The sequence below is a fragment of the Arachis hypogaea genome, chromosome 1 (genome assembly GCF_003086295.3).
Source record: "Arachis hypogaea cultivar Tifrunner chromosome 1, arahy.Tifrunner.gnm2.J5K5, whole genome shotgun sequence".
Taxonomy (NCBI): Eukaryota; Viridiplantae; Streptophyta; class Magnoliopsida; order Fabales; family Fabaceae; genus Arachis; species Arachis hypogaea.
Genome location: NC_092036.1, coordinates 22070311 through 22076531, shown reverse-complemented (window position 1 = coordinate 22076531; position 6221 = coordinate 22070311). Strand labels below are relative to the sequence as shown.

At 27.9% G+C, this 6221-nt stretch overlaps 1 long non-coding RNA gene across 1 annotated transcript; it reads left to right on the top strand.

Moving 5' to 3' along the window:
• Positions 1–1784: 1784 nt before the first annotated feature.
• On the top strand, positions 1785–3217 carry LOC112800673 (uncharacterized). Its single transcript, XR_003201459.3, has 2 exons — positions 1785–2199; positions 2819–3217. It is a non-coding gene; the product is annotated as an uncharacterized lncRNA (long non-coding RNA).
• Positions 3218–6221: the final 3004 nt, after the last annotated feature.

The window sequence follows — 6221 nt, the reverse complement described above, 5'->3', positions numbered from 1 at the left end:
ATTTAACTGCACAAGTTGTGAAAAAATTATTTCTATTGCTTCTGCTGTTAGAAGGCTCTTATCTGAATCTCAGTTTTTTCAACAAAATCTACGATTGTTAGAATTATTTAAAGTGTTAAATTAAACGTTAGATATATATATATATATATATATATATATATATATATATATATATATATATATTATAAAACTATCTTTTGTAAATATTTGATCAAAGTAATTTCTCAAAATTTCTAAAAATATTTTTCAAACACATGCTTAAATTTAAACAAATGCATTAATTTTAGATCGGTTTTATTGAGTCAACATCACTAATCAACGATTCTTTGCTTGTTCTCATTCGAGTTTAGACAAGTGCTTATTATTAATTGTAAATGTAAATAAAATCAATGTAAAAGTTTAACTAATCGCGGCCATGGAATACGATGATCCACATATATGAATAAAAATCTCTTTCTTTTCTTTCAAAAGAAAAATAAAAGTGATGACGGTATGATCTTTGAACGCAGTTTTGTTTTTGTTTTTGTACTTTCTAATTTAACTTATATACATTCTACACTTCTTTATTAACAAATTGACGTCAAACTAGTGCTAATATTTGACCAAGTATGTCTGATTCATGTTTCTAGATATATATATATATATATATATATTACAGCTTTTATGTTTTAAATCTTTGCCGAAAGCAGTATCCTTGTAGCTTAAAAAGCACTATCAAATACCGCATGAATTAATCTTGGCAAGCAAAACATCTATCCTATATATAAACACTCAGAAATGTTAGGTAACAAAAAAAATCAGCTAAAACCAGCCATAACTTGCTTTATTTAGTATTCATTAATTGTTGCAACAATTAATGAATGCTAAATAAGGCAAGTTCTGTCTGTTTTTTTTGTCTCCCTAACATTACCCATAAATACTAATTAAATACCATAATTTCCATATATACAATATTAATGCGACTACCAAACCTTATTTCAAACCTCCCTTGTTTTTTACTTGAGAGAAAGTATGCTTTAACATCCAAACCCTTAAACTTTATATTACACTATCGTTTTATTTGATAAACAAAGTTCAAGTAATTTGACACTACGACTCATCTTACCATAGTCAAGGAATGTCTTCAGATTTTTAATTTGAGAACTTACACAAGTATTTACAAATTACTTACTGAAGTAATGTTTTTATCGAAAAAAAAAAACTGAACATGGATTCTTGTGAAAATCATTCACTGTACAAAATATTTTAACACAAACTTCACTTGTTTTATCCTTTCTTTAATTTTCAATTTTATTTTCCTTTTTACCATTAAATTAAAGTGTTGTTTATTGGTTATGCTACATGTCTAGAAGTGGTTGCCAAAACTTTACACGGCATGGTCTTCACATTTGGATGTCATTTGTTGGGGGAAGAAAAAAAAAACATGAGTTGAAAAATATAAAAAATTAACCAATACAGGATATAATACTTTCATGAAGATAACAACTCAGTTATTTTTATGTAAAGTTGCTAGTTGAGAATAATTAGATGATTTGATATGTTTGATTAAATTATAATACGACTTTTGACTATCAATTTTGCATGAAGATAGATGCATGTAAATCTTCATTTTTCTCGAATTATTGTTAAGGATCGGATTTCTCTATTTCTATATGAAATAAAAAAAAATGAATAAACACCTAACTTTTATTTATTTTATTTTATTTTTTGGTTTTTTCCACGCTCAATTTTGGTCCACACTATTATGTGAACTGTATTTAAAAGGGAAAAGCTTTTGGCGTTTCCATTTTATTCAATTCATCCCTTTTCTTCTTTTTTATTGTTCCTCAATACCATGCATGTTGGTCTTTGATTATTGATTATTATCAATCTCTGTCAGACACACAATAAAGAAATGAAGCCCCCCTGTGCTCTGTTCATGTTTCCATTGTTCAATGTTCACACCTCCATTTACATATTCTTATCCTCTTCTATAAATTCCTTGCTTCAATTCCTCCCTCTTACACCTTCAACGCTCTCTCTTCACTTTTCATCTATATTGTCAATTCTACCTTTACCTTCTCTCTAACAAACATGAGAAAGGTCACAGCCCTGTTCTTCATTATCACTCTGTTCCTCTGCTTCAGCATGCTCATCCATGCTGCACGCCCTCAACCATCCTTTCAACATGTTCAATCCTTCCCAAAAACACACCATCTGGTAATAGTTCATTAGTTATCAAATTTTTAGTAGACCGCTATTTAGTCCTTAAAGTATTATTATTACAACTACTATGCTATGTATGTACAAAAAACAGTTACTAAATCAGTTATCTGGATAAAATATATGTTAAAATATAAAATATATATTAAAAATGAGGTAAATAATACATGTACATGATAAGTGATTTTGTGATTAATTTTTGTGTTTGCAGAACATTTTTATTATTACACTTACGAGTTATGATAGTTTAATTCCCAAAAAATGCAACCACATTAGTGGCCTCCAAAGATTAACGTTTGACAAAATAAAGAAGGGACATTTTCTTGTAAAATATCATTGCTAATTGGAGGACTCCATCTCCATCTGCATTTCTTTCTTTCAAGAAGTTAATTATTGTTGGAGCCATATAATTTTAAGGACAAAATTGATAGTTTATTATTAAATTTTATATATTCTAAAAGAACTTTATACTTCAACAAAAATTACCAATTTTCACGTTGACTGCCCATATGATTAGATGAAAGTGTAAAATATTTTAATGTATTAAAATTTGATTAATTTTAAATTCCTATATAATATATCGAGTGTATGATCCTAATAATTTTTGAGTGTGTAGGGTGGTGATGAGGGCGGTGACGATATTAGCTGTGAAGACATAGGAGAAGATGAATGCTTAACAAGGAGAACACTTGCAGCTCACACTGACTATATTTATACACAGAAGAATAACCCTTGAAGCAAAATATAACAACACTCTTTGTTTTAGTAGTTTAAGGAATTAAGCATGATTACTTGTTTGGAATTTGGATCGTCGTTAAAAACTTTACTCTTTCTTTTTTTTTTCGTGCTTGCGTGTATGTATGTATGAAAGTGAAAGAGATTAGTAGAATTTGAAACCAAGTTGTGTTATATAGTAGTTGACTCACTAGTCCGTTTAATTAAGTGTTAGGAGTTTAAATTTTATTTTGTACATGTAGCAAATCCTTAAATGAAGTTTCAATTTATAATGGATTAATTTTTAGTCAGCCAAACTAAAAGATACAGTAAAAAACCAAAACAAAAAAGAAAATTAATAGAACTTGATGAAAGTCTCAACTCTAAAAAAAAAGGATGCTCATTGATAGTTGAGTACACTTAATATTTAGTTACATTTACTCATTTAGAATTGCTTTTTCTTATGGCAATGAACAATATCAAATACAAAAAGGTATCCATGATGACTACTTTAACTAGATATTTTTGTTTTTTAGGTTGAAAAGGGTTTTCTAATTCAGTGACCAAACAAATACAACGAAAGCTCATGTGAATATCTGAGCCAAAATGGATCTGCCTTTCCACCTCTAGAACTTTTAATACTTTATTTGTTATAATATTATATTAAGGTTTGGTTATTATTTTAGGATATACAATAGGAACCAAGATGTTAATTAAGTACAAATAGATATTTAAAAGAGCGAAAGCGAATAAATATACTGAAAAATTATCTTTATCTCACCATAATAATCTTTATGAATAATATTAAGAGTAATGTTAGGGAATTAATTTTTTTCATCCAACATAAATGAATTTTTTTAAATTATTTTATTTATCTTAAATTCTAAAATTTAAACCATAAATCTTTAGTCTTAAATCCTAAACATTAAATCTTTTAAAATATAACTTTTTTAAAATTTAAAAAGTATTAATTATTATTGACTAATTAAAAGTTAGTTTCGTATATTTTTTCCGATATTAATTAACAATCTTTAAAAAAGCAATTAGAAGCAATTATAAACTCCACAGAGTGATCTAGCTAAACTCAAGCAATAGCTAATTTTGATGAATATAACAATGTACACATACATCTTTTAACAAGCTGTGGATTCAACGCTAGCTAGCTACTCTTCTTCTTAACAAAGCAAATTTGCAACCAACCTCACTATTGTGCATTTTTCATTATTAGTATTAAATGTAATAAACCACTAGGTAGCTTTTTCAGCATGGGAGTTCGATAAAATTGGTTGATGGTTCATTTGCAGTTACTATAACATTAGACGTAAATTAAATTAAATCTTCCTATTTAACATGTGAAGATAAAGAAACCTCGAAGAACACTTAAAAAAAAAAAAAAACTATGAAAAATGTACATTTGCCTTCCTTTTGCTTTTAAGCTGTAGCAGCATGCATTCACATACCATGATTCTTCAATAATTGATGTGTGGCTACTTTTGTGTTCTTTCTCAAGCAGCCTATAGGTGAAGGAAAAATGTTGGATCATCAATAATTTGTACTCTCATTTTCTCTAAAAAAGAACTGGAAAAATAACTATTTCTATATTGTGAGTTCTATATAGTAACTAGTAGAATAGCCGTGCTACTAGAATTGAAGGGCTACCTGTTATTTTTATTCCTTTATTTATTTCTGTTGTACTTAGATAAAGTATTTTAAAGTTCGAGGAGATTTAAAATTTCGAAAAATGCAATGTATGTCTAAATTCAATTATACCTCAACTATAATTTAAGGAAGATTAAGTGACATGAAATTTGAGGAACAGTAAAACACATATGCTGCCTATTAGGAATTATTAGGGACATAGGGATAGAGTTAGTTTATTGAACTGATATAGTTAGTTAATTAGTTCAAAGAGCTGTTATATTTGCTAAACATAGAAAAAAGTTAGTTATGTTGTTATTGTGTATGGCTAGTTGCTATTCTTGATTGGAGTCTTGGTCAGTATACTAGTGTTGATCGAAAATATTTAGTTTCGAAAAATACATACTCAAAGTATAATAGACTTTTATTTCAAGGCATGTATTGAGAATGGTTTGTCAAGAAATGAGAATCAGGAACACGATTAGTTGCAAAAGAATACACTCAATAGGAGGGGTTTGATTTTCTTTTGACACATTTAGTCTCGTGGCCAAAATGACAACTCTGCTACAGTTGTTGCCAAACAGTGACACTTGTACCAGTTAGATGTTAATACGGTTTTTTATATAGAGAGATTTAGATGAGGAGGTATATATGCAAATTTCTCAAGGTCTAAATGTTCCTAAATCTGGCCTAGTATACAAGCTCAAAAAATCTCTATTTGGTTTGAAACAAGCAAGTAGGCAATGGAATGTTAAGCTCATGTCTATGCTACTTTTTCTCGGATATTCTCAGTCTAAGAATAACTATTCTCTTTTTACAAAGAATATAAATGGCAAATTTACTGCTGTCTTGATTTATGTTGACGATCTTATATTCACTGGTAATGATTTTACATCAAATTGAGTTTACTAAGTCCAAGCTACATGAAGCTTTTCGTATTAAAGACATTGGAGATTTGAAATTCATTTTAAGTTTAGAGATTATTAGAAGCACTAAATATGTTCCTGTTCATCAAAGAAAATATGTGCTAGACTTGCTCAAAGACTATGGCATGACTAATTGTAAACCCATTTCAACTCCTATGGGCTATTCCACTAGGTTAGGAAAGAATTATGCACCCTCATATTCGAATTTTGCTATCTATTGAAGGTTAATTGGATGCTTATTTATCTCATCACCACTAGGTCAGATATCTCTTTTGCAGTTGAAAAGTTTAGCTACTTAGAATATTTTTTATTATTTTTATATTAGTTAGACTCTTTAAATTTATCTTTAATTAATTTTGATGCTAAATTTTATTTACAATTAAAATTTTCCATCTATTTATATCTGTTAAGATCTATTTAAATTTTAAAATTATTTTACTAAATTTAATTATTATCTCGTGTGTTTATTGAAAATCATCTTTAGTTTGATTTATCAAATATAAATATTATAATTTAGAAATATAAAAAAATAATAAATTTTTTGTGAATAATAAAAAATTTACTAAATCAAACTTAAAAGTGATGACCAAGCAAGACACACCCGTGTGATTATAAATAATTTCTCTCCTTTTTTTGTCATTATATAATTTCTCTTCTTTTTTCTTTATTAGATAGATCGGACCATCTCTAATCTTAAACATTACGACATCACAATCTCACACACACTACACATTCATACAA